The sequence below is a fragment of the Malaclemys terrapin genome, chromosome 4 (assembly GCF_027887155.1).
Source record: "Malaclemys terrapin pileata isolate rMalTer1 chromosome 4, rMalTer1.hap1, whole genome shotgun sequence".
Classification (NCBI taxonomy): domain Eukaryota; kingdom Metazoa; phylum Chordata; order Testudines; family Emydidae; genus Malaclemys; species Malaclemys terrapin.
Window position 1 is genome coordinate 57,404,898 of NC_071508.1, and position 13,209 is coordinate 57,418,106.

At 40.2% G+C, this 13,209-nt stretch overlaps 1 protein-coding gene across 3 annotated transcripts in view; it reads right to left on the reverse strand.

The window, feature by feature from the left end:
• Positions 1-13,209, reverse strand: part of GALNT18 (polypeptide N-acetylgalactosaminyltransferase 18) — a 444,155-nt gene that overhangs the window by 110,323 nt on the left and 320,623 nt on the right. The gene's annotated exons all lie outside the window — the stretch shown is intronic.

Consider the following 13,209-nt stretch of genomic DNA (forward strand, 5'->3'; position numbering starts at 1 on the left):
GATACCAGTGGAATGGAAAGAGTTTTCATCACCACATGCTGAAACAATATCATCTGTTTTACCCACAAATGCAGAACAGAAATATTGATTGAACACTTCTGCCTTTTTTGCATTACTAGTGATAATTTTACTATTTCCATCTAGTAATGGTCCAATATCATTGTCAGGATTCTTTTTGTTCCTAATACATTTTAAAACTTCCTCCTTATTGTACTTAACTCAGCAGGCCATAGATGTCTCCTTGTGTCTCTCTGCTTCCCTTATCAATTTTCTACAATTCCTACCTTCAGATTTATATTCATTACAATCAACTTCCCTTTTCTTTCATTCGTTATATATTTATTATAATGAATCAAAAAGTTATCCAGATAGGCCCTCCAATTTGCTCAGGTAAAATGAATATATAAACAAAGAACTCAAAGTCACAGTAAAAGAGAAACTATTTAAACTAACCATAATTACAAAACTGCATGCCCTCCCTCACACTGGATAATTAAGAAATGATATAGGGGATCATAATAAGATACCAAAACCTGACGGCATAACGAATTAATCATATTATTTTAGCTATTTGCTATTTTAAGGCTCCATTCAGTAAAAGCTTTTGCAGAGATTTTACCTTCTTTTTTTCCAGCTTGACAGCTACAGTGCAGAGCCTACAGTGATTTAAAATTCATTTCTGCCTACAATGTACACCCACCTGCTCCCTATACTTGGCTCATACTTCTCTCTTATCAGTGTTCTTTGTCTACTCCAGAATCTAGGGACTGGATCCTTAGCTGGTGTAAATCTGCATTAGTCCTCTGAAGTCCATGGAGCTAAGCTGATTTTCACCAGTTGAGGATTTGGCATCATACTTATTATTATTATTATTTATATTATTGCCCATTTTGTTAGGCACCGTAAAAAAACCCATAGTAAGAAACAGTCCTTGCATCAAAGAACTTACATGCACTTGGAGCAGACTCCCAGTCAATGCCTGTGCCAAACTCTCTTCCTGTCCTCTTTAATGAACTGCTGAAATCCTTTTCATTACATGAAGCATTCCAGCTATAATGGCCACGCAGTAGCCTTTGCTTTCTCTGTACTGTAATGTTTCAGTACTCATTGTGCTTTGAGACCATATGTTCTTTGGAACAGGGACTGGTTAATTTTTTAGTACTGTAAAGCAGTCTGTATATTGAGGGAACTATGTAACTTGATAAATAAAATAAAAATAGTAATAAATCATATGTTTGCCAACAACATTCTCTAGGTTTTGACATCTCTTAAGAGCATGGAACTAGTCACACACACATTTCAATTTACAATTTAAAACTCATTTTCACAGTGATGTAGCACTGACAGTTGTTATAAAGTTGCTCTGACTTCTGCACATTATTTTGGGCAGAATTCTCACAATTAAAAAGTTGGGCAGTCCTTATTTTTTCAAAACAACGTGTAACACCATGCTCAAGAGAAAGGATATTGCACAGGGTCTGTGATTGATCAATCAGTCTCATGTGCAAATGACGAAAATGTCTATCATTTTCCTAGAAAACAGTCAACGCCTTTCATAAACATCAGCTCTTAGTTCACAGGTGACTGACAGCTATGAATCCAGCTGTTGTGCCTTACATAATTCCTTAGAAAATTCTCTGTGAGAAGCTTTACTAGGCATGTCTCATCTATCGGGAGCTGATATTTCAATCCTGAACATTTGAAGGTTAGTCTTTAATACAGATCTGCAGGTTTTCATATGATCTTCAACCTGGTTTTACTCCCATTGAAATTAGTGGCAAAACAAGTGTTAACTTCAGAGGTAGCAGAAGCAGGCCCTCTGTTAGGAAAATTCCTCACATGATGTAGGTTTGTAATGCTTACAGGATTTGTCTTGAAGCCGAGTGTTGTGTTAGGAACTTGGTCCTATTTCTGAACTACAAGAGACCTCATGATTTCTAAAAATATATAACAGTGTTGTTTCCCACAAGGTGCTCTTTATTACCCTTGTGCTAATGAAATTTACAGGCACTCAATTTTTCAGATAGATGAGAAAGGAATGCATGTTCTTCTATAAGTCAGCCATTGGTCTAAATCATCAAAGCTATAGGCTTTTCTTAAATATTAGATATTTCTTAAATATTCTCTGCCTCTAAATCTTGCCCTGACGGCAATACCCTGGCATTCTGTGGGCAGCAAAGGAAAGAATCCCAGTGAGAATGAGTTGTGTGTTCAGCTTAGCTTAGTATTTCCACGTTTTGATACTAACTGAAAGGTACTATGAAAGGTCTGAACTGAAACGAAGGACACAATTACAATTCATGTATTAGTAATGTACAAAAAGGGCCTCTCAATCCATGTAAACTGGTATGCAATGCTTCTCAGTTTAAGCACTGCACATAGAAAGAAAAGCTGCCTTTGCTGAGGTTAGCATCTCTGTTTGCTTCCTAGTAAACATGATTCTTCTCCACCACACATCATGCCAACGTCCATGACAATACTTCCCAGTGCCTTTGCACAAAGATTGTTAGACAATGTGAATTCATTAGAATCAGGTATTTAAAGCAAATATTTAATAACAGAATAAAGCTATTAAAAGTAAGGGTCCATGAAAACACCATTGTGGGGGTTATATGTTTATTGTCTCTCAATAACCTCGGATCAAATTTGCTGTTTTAGAGCTGCCTGAATTATTCATTGAAAATAAATTATCTGACAAATGTAGCACTTCTTTCTGTTTGCCAGTCTGTTGGCTAAGGATTTCAATTTTTGTCTAATTATTGCTCTACATAATTGTTTGATGAACACTTTATGTGAACAACTTTCAACCTTTACAGTTGTTTACAAACTGTTTACTTGCACCAGTCATTATGTGATCAGTCACACATACAAATGACAAATAAGTCACATGGTATTTCTATTTTTAGTTGGATGACAGAATTTTTGAATGGTGAACATTCTTGTTCACAGATAAATATTTTTGTTCACACATGATTACAAGCATATGCATGAAGCACAACCATTCCTCAAGCATTGATGTGAACAAAAACCATTTTTGCCTGAATTTCCATGAATAGCAAATTAAAAGGGGAATAAACATGATACAACCAATCAGCTCTTTGGGATTTAAGTGAGTGTTTGCAAACACTATCTTTGCTGTATTCCATCAACTTTACTCAGTTTGCAAAATTAAACATGTTGGATCTGATCCTCATCTGGTGTAAATTGGCATAGCTCCACTTGTTGGCATAGCTTCACACCACTAACTTGATCCAACTAGATCCACTAACTATGAGGATCTAGCCTGTTTTTTCTAACCACCAGTCCCATAAACTCACCCAGGGATTTGAAAGGCAAACTGCTCTTTCCTGCTTTTGTTTCTTTACTAGTAATAAGGAGTCTGCAGGCCACATCCAAGCCTCATCTCCACCGGTCTTCAAATTAACCTCCTCAGTCCCTAATTCTTTTACACTATGTGACTCAAGAACCTCTGGATGCCAACTGGCAGAGGACACTGGGGTAGACAAGACTACAGGAGTTCTCCAAACTCTCTAATGAAAGCCTGTGTCACATTGGTCACTATGACCATCGTGAGATGTAAGTGAAGAAAATATGTGAGGCATTAGGTATCTATACTAAAAAATATGTTCTCTAGCTCTGATGTTAAAAAATATGTTCTCTAGCTCTGTCACTCAACAGTAGCAAATCTTGAGACAATCTCTGCCAGACAAGGAGTCTAAGGTAAAACTGGTGAACGGTTTTAAACTGTTCCTTTGGAAACAGAGGATGTAGGATTTCTGTGGATATCCAGTGATCATAGGCTGGATACCACTAGAGGATATTTTAAAGGGATGCAGAGGCTTGGGTGCATCTGTTCTCAACCAGCAAGGCAAAGACAGAGGTGGTGTACCCTAAAGGAGAGTGCTTGAGTGGCATACAGGCTGGTGTGTTCAGGAGCTAACACCCAGCTTTGCACTAGAAGCAAGTGGTAGCAAGGTGAATAACAGCTCTGGTGACTCAGATTGCCAGGTGAGTTTCCTGGGCTAGTTGATTACACATTGAGACACAAATGAGTTGGAAGTTATTGAAGACAGAAAACATGGAACCCCCACAATGACTTCCCCCCCAAAAAATCACAAGCACTTTTCAGGGGAGAATCTCACTTTAATAAAACTAGTGCTAGTAATGCTAGTAATATGGTATTCCATACCTTACCAAAAAGGCTCTTCAAATTAGCATTCAGTGGCATGCTCTCATGTACATAAAGTACTGTAATTAGTCTTCCTTGGAAAGATTAGAACATGGTCAAGGTCATGGAAACACTGAGCAGACACTCAGTCTCAGGAGGTTTACAGAGAAAGCAAGTTAGTGCAACCAGGCCAGGAGCATGCATCTACTGAGACTACAAAAAAGAACTATGTTTTACACACACAACTGGGCCTTCCTATTGCAAATGAACTTTTCTTTTAGGGCCTGACCCTGTGCCAGGGCCGCCCAGAGGATTCAGGAGGCCTGGGGTCTTCGGCGGCGGGGGGCCCCTGCCGCCGAATTGCCGCTGAAGACCCGGCGCTTTGGCAGCGGATCCCGGGGCAGAAGGACCCCCCGCCGTGGGTCTTCAGGGCACTTTGGCGGCGGGTCCTGGAGTGGAAGGACCCCCCACCGCCGAATTGCCGCCGAAGACCCGGAGCGAAAGAAGCTCTGGGGGCCCGGGCCCAAAGAGAGTTTTCCGGGCCCCCCAGACCGACTGAAGGACCCCGCTCCAGGGGCCCTGAAAAACTCTCGTGGGGGCCCCTGTGGGGCCCAAGGCCTGGGGCAAATTGCCCCACTTGCCCCCTCCTCCCCCGGGCGGCCCTGCTCTGTGCTACTGAAGTATGGTTTTGTCATTGATTTAAATGGGAATAAGATCAGGCTTTAATTGAATCACCGTACCATCACTCTCGCATGCTAGAACAATTAAAAGACACATATGGAGCTTCTGTTCAGAATTTTCTCTGTTTTTCTCTCATTTCCCCCTCTTTTTTCCTCTTTTCTCCTTCCCAGCTTTCATTTTTCTTTCCCACTCCATCTCCCTCAATACTGCTTCCATCTCCCCCCACCACAGGCTGTTCCCCTTTTCCTCACCCCCCCCCCATAAGTTTTTATACTCTGTCCACTTGGGCTATGAACAAAAGAGCCAGAGGAGAGAGAAGAGGAGCTGGCCCATCCTTGCTTAGCCTCTCAGCTATTCTGAAGCAAAAAGAGGAATGTGACTTCCACTATCACTTAGCAATTTAGTGGGAAAGCAGCTGTTTCAGTGGCTGGGGGAGTCCAGGCTGCTCGGCACTAGAGAGCGCACTGATGGAATGATATGTATGTGGTCACCTATTAAAAATGGTCCCTCCCAGGCTCTTGGGCACGTAGGCACTAAAGAGGCCTGGAACACCTGCTTTATCCCCGCTTCATACAAACTGGGTAACTTCCCAGGACTAGTGATGGATACAGAACAGGATTAGAAACGATAGAAGCAGATGCTGCACACTCAGGTGTGCTATTGATGTTATTCTTGTTGCCAAGACTAGGGATTCATTTCCACATATGGCAAGTCCCTGTACTGACAAGAGTAATGAAGATAGTGTTGATTTTGGAGATCTAGCTGAAGCTAGACATGAAAGGGGCTGATGACCGGAAAGCAGCATATTCCAGCAACAGGACCTGGTGAGGATGAGCTACTTAAGGATTTATACCGCTTGGAAGCGACAATTTACAGAGATGAGAATATTTTCAACCGTATCCAAAAAGAGCTTGGCAATAGCCATTCTAGAAGTTACACTTGGAAAAGGAAACAAACAGATTCATAATTAATTGTTCCTGTATTGTTCCCCTAACCTCATTAAGAAAACAGTTAAAACGATTATCCATGAATTGCTTGGTTGGCAATTTGCTGCACTCGCTAGATGATACCATGACTCTTGAAAGGATCTGAGTGTTTTAGAGACGAGCCCAAAACAAAGCGCCACATCCAATCATCCATTGGAGGATTGAGGTAGAAAGAAGAGCATAATCAGAACATAAGCTCTAGATCCCAATTTTTCAACTGGGCCTATCTCTAGAATACGTCAAACCAAAATCCTGGATGTGAAAAGCCCAGAAGTTTAAAATTGGGATCTGAATATTGCTGTTAGGGCCCATCTCTAATTCTATCCAGTGGGTCAAGTGTATTGATTCTTATGAAGAAGCATGGTCTTAAACTTCAGTCTTTCCTCCAACTGGAACCAAACCCAGACCTTTGTTTAAGAGCCTATGCTAGTTCACCTAAAGCAGACCTTTCTCCCAGGTTGTGCAATAGTGCTGGGAGGAACAAGTTGCATACAGAGGTAGTAGTGGGTGCAATGAAGGTAAGCACTTTATTCTTGATGACTTGGAAGTGATTTAGATTAGAGCAGTTTAAAATATTTAGACCCAAAATATTTTTCATCAAAATGTTTAATGAAAGCAGATAAGATTTCAATTAAGCTTTTGATTTTTTTATTTAAAAAAATTCTAAAGGAAACAAAATGGAAATGTTCACTGCATTTTTTAAACTCAAATTTTCATTTTACAAAAAAACCAAAATGAAATTTGAAACAAAATGAAAATTTTCATTTTTCATAGAAAAATCTAAAACTTCTACAAAATTGTGAATGAAATCATTTTCATTGTTTGATCAGCTCTAATGTAGTCAGCACAAGTTCCAGGTAGAATGCCTTCCAGAACACCTCCATGCAGATGCACAATTCCTGCATAATGACCATTGTTTTATTTTAAATTAACTTCTAGCACATGTTAATAGTGAAAAGCCCAAGGAGGGGCTAACTGTGAATGTAATCAAGATGTGTAAAATCCTTGTCAGCCCTTCCTGTTCTGGTGGGGTGGAAGTGGAGGAGGTGGACTATGCAGAAAACAAACCATCCCCTTATTGCTGAGGGTTTTCACTCACTATTTTTCTTTTTATTTCTATTCCTTGTTTACTCCTCTCTCTGGAAGTGACACCCATCCAATCCTGACACCCTGCCATGGTGTAGCATAGGCAGGAACAAGGAGCAGTGACACAATCAAATTAGTTCTACTTCTTCTCTCTCAAACTCTTTGGGCTAGACTAGAGCTACACCAATTTACCCCAGCTGAGGATCTGGCACTTCAATGTGTATCTGGACTCTATTTTAAACCCACTGCAGTGCATCTGAGAGCTAAGGTCTATAGAGTCGGACTTGCGGAGCTCATGCTATGGTGCTAAAAAACAGCCAGGTAGATATTGCAACTGGGGCTGGAGCTTGGGCTCTGAAGCCTACCTTCTCCCCTGGACTTTAGGGCCTAAACTCCAGTCTGAGCTGCAATGTTTTATATTGCTGCTTTTGGAGCCAAAGCATGAGCCCTGCGAGCCCAACTCTGTAGACCCAACCTCTGAAACTCACGCCTATGGGTTTTAAACTGTTGGGTGGCCCCAAACTAGCATCTTTCTCTCTTCTGTTTGATTGGTCAACTTTCTCTCATTCCTCCTTGCCTCAGTCTCCCTTATCTCTGGCTTCTAAGTCTTCCTTCCATTCAAGATGCATTTCAGCATCCAGTCACCTCTCTGCTGCATCTTGGTGCCTTTATTTCATCCTGCATTCTGGGAACTTATGAAGCCCCATGGTGTAGAAAAAATGAATGTAGAGTTGGAGGAGTCCAACTAGGACTATGGCTTTATTAATATTCAAAGGAGCAAATTGGTGGGAACATAAATATTTATAGATCCTTGGATTATATCCACAACATTATTTTACAAAGCTGAAAAGGCTCTTTGCCTCTGGATACATTCCATTGTTAGGAAGAACAAACTGGGTAGGATTTATGCTTCCAAACATAACAGAATGGAGCATTTTCATCTGGAGTCCAATGAATAATTACATTGATTGAAAAGAATAAGAGGTTACTGAGTATTTTGTGTTGTGTAAAGTATATACCAACTCCCACACCCACTCAGAAAGTTTATGACAACTTTAAACGTGCATTTAAATAATATATGGTGGTAAAAAGCCAATTCCCCCCACCCCCTTCATTGTACCATATCCTGGTCTGCATATGCAAGTGTGCATTTTTTCTCCTTTTCTCCATTGTTTCTATTTTGCAAAACAATTACAAGCCAAATTCTCTGCTGCTGTAAATTAGTGCAGCTCTGTTGAACTTAATGGAGCTATGGCAATTTACACCAACAGAGAATTTGGCCTCAAAATACTAAGCTGAAAATAGAGACAAGAAGCAAAGACTAGGAGTCATGATGGGATGGAGAGAGCTAGAGGCTGGGACAAATGACAACTGGCCAGTTGCAAAGGTTGAATAATAGAAGACAAGATATGGGTCACATGTAGTGGAAATTGCGTGGAGATGGTCATGCTGGCCTGACCATGTAGAGAAAAGTGATGTGTTATTTAATACTAGATGGGAGGATAGGTCCTTCATAGGTAGGTAGCTCTTGTTAGTGGACAGAACAGGGGACTAAGAGTCAAGATTCTCTGGATTCTATTCTCCATTCCACCACTGCCTCATTGTGTGATCACAGAAAAATTGTGCTTCAGTTTTCCTATCTGTATAATGGTGACAATAATATATACACAGACGTATTTACTGATTTATTCATTCATTCAAGTACTTTGAGATTCTTGTATGGAAGAATGAGCTTATAATACATATTAATTCTTTATTAGTAGTACAGCAATCATGTGAAGGGAGTTGGTGAAAGTTTGGTTAACCTCAAACATTTTAGGCTCACTCATTATTAATTCTAATGCCTCTTAAAAACAGCTGTTGTTTTGTGCAGTGAGACAATCTCTGGCTATTCCATTATGCGGTCTCAGGGCAGTTCTTTGGCACTTTGAAAGCATTATTAGTTACAAAGGGATGTTTGACATACTTGCCACTGGCCACAAAACAGTGCTATGCACTCTTATATTTTAACTTCACAATTCCCTTTTCAAAGAGTTCAATCATCCCACGTGTGTGAATCATGCTAAAAGAAAAGCGGAGCTATTTACACATTCCACAGCTATGCAATTTCAAGAGCCGATGCCAAATAGCTTGACTAAGTGATGAGTAAAAGAGGAACTAGATCAGAGTCTTCAATGATTTGAAAGGGGTTAGCACAGAGCAAGAAATTATTCATGATGGAAAAAGAGGATATAGCTAGAAGGAATGAGAAGAAAGGAAAATTTAAGCTGCATATCAGGGAAAACTCCCTGACAGTGAGATGTGTTAGGCTGTAGAATAGTCCCCCCAGGGAAATAGAGGAAGCTCTTTGGCTTGGAATGTTTAAAACTAGAATGGAGAAAGTATTAGGAACAAATACTAGTAGCTTCGGGAAAAATCCTGAATTGTCAAGCAGATGGGCTAATGACCTAATGGGTCTTTTCCATTTTTAACTTGTTTTTTAGGATCATATGAATTCATCCTCATACATATTTCTAAGGGTTTTAGTTAAGTCCACAAAAACATCCTTTATTAAAATGCATTCCACCCCTGATTTATTTGCAATTAAATCTATCAAATATATGAATGCTGTGTGAAAACCAAGGTATTGAAATGCATGACAAGTCCTGAATTCTTCTCTTGGTCCAGTGCATCTTATGCTATTACCCTATAATGATTTTTCTGGAGTGTGTTTATGCACATTTTATTTATTTCTTTACTGTGACTCTTCTCCTGGTAGGATACATGCATTGGCCTTGTGGTAATCAGCTATAAGAAGCTCTCTAGTCAGCATATCTGTGCATTTTGACATGCATAGGGTCCTATAAGGAAAATGAAAGGTTCATCTCTAGTGAGCACTTTGCACCAGTTTAAGAAGGAAGAAACCAATTTCTAAGAGAGGGAAAGGATTAAGGAAGTTGAAAATATTGCATCACATGCCAGGGTAGAACATTGTTTAAACCACACAATTTCTTGCACATTACCTCCTCTCCGTAATACTAGAAGGGTCTTGGAAGAGCCAAAACGACTCTCAGGCTGCGTCTACACTACGAGCTGGGGTGTGATTCCCCTGCTTGTGTATGCATACCTGTGTTAGCTCTCATCAAGCTTGTAGGAGTATAAACAGCAGGGTAGCTGCAGTAGCACAGGCAGTGGCAGCAGAGACACGGCTTAGTGGTGCTGAGTATTCAGCAGGCCTAAGCCATGCTTCTGTTGCTGCTACCCATGCTGGCGGTGTAGAGGTAGCTTAAGAAATGACTAGACCTCAGACATGAAGAGTATGGGATTTTTCTAGCACAAGGACTCATACTGTAACTTCTACTCACACCAGTAGTCCTGACCCCGGCTACGAGTCCCACTGATTAGTCTCACTGGGACTGCTCACATGAGTAGGGGGTTCAGGACTGGGCCAGTATTCTTCACTAAACAGTGTTACTGCTTTCCAACTATTTTTTTCTTCTTCAACAAACTTAACACTAAGTGTTAGGTCCATGGTCACAAGTGTGAGCTGCCAGACTATGCAAAGGGACCTTGAACAAACCACTCCCTCTGTGCCAGTTGCTGGGAAGAGGCTTGGGTCTATGCCATAAATATGGGGATTCCCTCTACACAGAGGAAATCTTCCAGATGCCTATTCAGTCAAATTTATGGATCCTTTATGCTATAGTAGTGGCACACAATTGGGCCAAGTACACATCCCTTAATGGGGAAACAGCAAGTTCCTCTTTAAAGAGAGATCTCACTCATTTTCTAATCCCAGGCAAAGTCAGATAGCGTCATAGCTTTAAAAAAAAAAAACCCTGAAATCATGTTAATGGGTGAGGAGATGCAATTAACACTGTAATTATGAAAGAAGCATGCTCCCATCAAGAGAATTCCTCTCTCTCTCTCCCCCATCCCCATATTTTTGTTACCAGTGTCTCATTTATGCAGAAATTTGACTGACATTCAAAAATAGTTCACTGTACAGTGAATGCTGAACGGTGCTAATTAAGGGGGCTTTTTTTTTTTTTTTGCCTCTTAACTATAATTAAAATTTCCAATTTTAATTTACAACAGTGTATGTAGACGGTTATCACAGATGATACGCCAGAAGAGAATTATGGCACCTTCCCAGAAGGTGAAGAATAATGACTCCAGCAAACTTGAGATTTACACCGAAGGTAGGTAGTTACTTAGCTAACAATGAGGACCAGCTTAAAAAGCTCCTGGAGGCAAAACACTAGTTATCAGCATACTTATGTGAAAAATAAGCTGCAGTCTATGCAGTGGGTGCCTGTGATAAATGGGACTCTCCGATATTTTTCTCTTCATCATTCATAATTTACTCAAGCATGATCCCTCCAGTGATCAATATTAAAAGCTCTCAGTAAAGGAAATCAGTGCACAGCTGAAAATGCAGAACACATCACTTTGCAAGGTATTATATAACCAACACCAACAATTTCATCAGGCTTAAGTTTCCAAGTGAGTAAGTTACCCATAGATGGAAGGTCAATGTTACTTTTTCGGTGTGCACTTGTCTATGTCTTAGCTAGCTAGTGTTATGATCCTCCTTTGCCGTGTAATCAAATCAAGTAATTGATTGTTTCATGAACAGCACCACATCCCACACATTTATATAAATGAAGAGTATCAAGGTCCTTTTGTACAATGCTTGCATAAAAAGAACAATCAGAGCAAAATTTTCTACTGATTATTACGACTCACTAGGAAAGGGAAGTTGTAAATCCTTTCAGTGACCCTCATGAATTCTAAAATGCAGGGGTATTTTACTCTACAATGTGCAATCAAAATATGACTATTTTCCTTCTATCAATTTTTAAGTGATCTTCCAATATCAACTACTTTGCACTGTCTGTTTCTGAGAGGCAAGTTCTAGACCACGCAAGTGGTAGTTTCAGTAGTTGCATGAGAATGCTTTCACATGTGTCCAGATTGTTAGTCATTCAAGAAGAGGCTATATGCTCAAACTCTTGTTTGTCAGTTATTAAATCCAACTGTTTATGTATGTGACACTGTACCACACAATACTTTATGGGAATATGATATAACTGGAATATGATCTACTGAATCTATCGATGCTACATATGCTATGTAACATATCTATATAAAGGTTATGATCTATCTGGGGGAGGAATAGTTCAGTGGTTTGAGCATTCACCTGCTAAACCCAGGGTTGTGAGTTCAATCCTTGAGGGGGCCACTTAGGGATCTGGGGCAAAAATCAGTACTTGGTCCTGCTAGTGAAGGCAGGGGTCTGGACTCGATGACCCTCAGGGTCCCTTCCAGTTCTATGAGATATAAGTATATCTCCATTTATTTATTTACTGAATCTATTAATCCTATCTGCATGCATGTATCATTTTTGTATTCAAAGTTATGAATATTGGCTGTGTACTGGCTTGATTGCTAAATAACCATAATAGAGCATTTGGTCAGTTCCTGGAGAGAGGAATGTTGAAATTAAGTACCTAGTCAAGAAACACTTAAAGAACAATGAATCTTGGAAGGCTTCAATCCACATAAGAAGTCTACTTGAGGACGTTCAAGGTAGCATGTGACCCAGGGCTGCTACCTGGTAAGAAACTGTGAGTCATGCATGGACATGTGACTTGCCCAGGTGACTCCAGAACTCCATCTTGGAGCTGGAATTTGCATAGGTGAGAGGAGGGGGTCTCCACCCACTGGAGAAAGTCTATTTAAGCCCGGGGGAGACCCCTGCATTTTGTCTTCAGCTGGCTAAAGAGAGAGCCTCTCCACCCCCAGGATACTTGAAAGAAACTGGAACAAAGGACAGTGTGCAAGGGATGTGAGTGATTGCTGGACCCAGGCTAAAAGGAGATTAGTCTGTAAAAGGGAGCATTCTGGAACTGGTGAGGATCTTATCTGTATTCAGTTTGATTAGACATAGATTTGCGGATTTTATTTTATTTTATTTTGCTTGGTGACTTACTTTGTTCTGTCTGTTACTACTTGGAACCACTTAAATCCTACTTTTTGTATTTAATAAATTTACTTATTAATTAACTCAGAATATGTATTAATACCTGGGGGAGCAAACAGCCATGCATATCTCTCTATCAGGGTTATAGAGGGCGAACAATTTTTGAGTTTACCCTGCATAAGCTTTATACAGGGTAAAACGGATTTATTTGGGTTTAGACCCCATTGGGAGTTGGGCATCTGAGTGTTAAAGACAGAAACACTTCTGTTAGCTGCTTTCAGGTAAACCTGCAGCTTTGGGGCAAGTAATTCAGACCCTGGGTC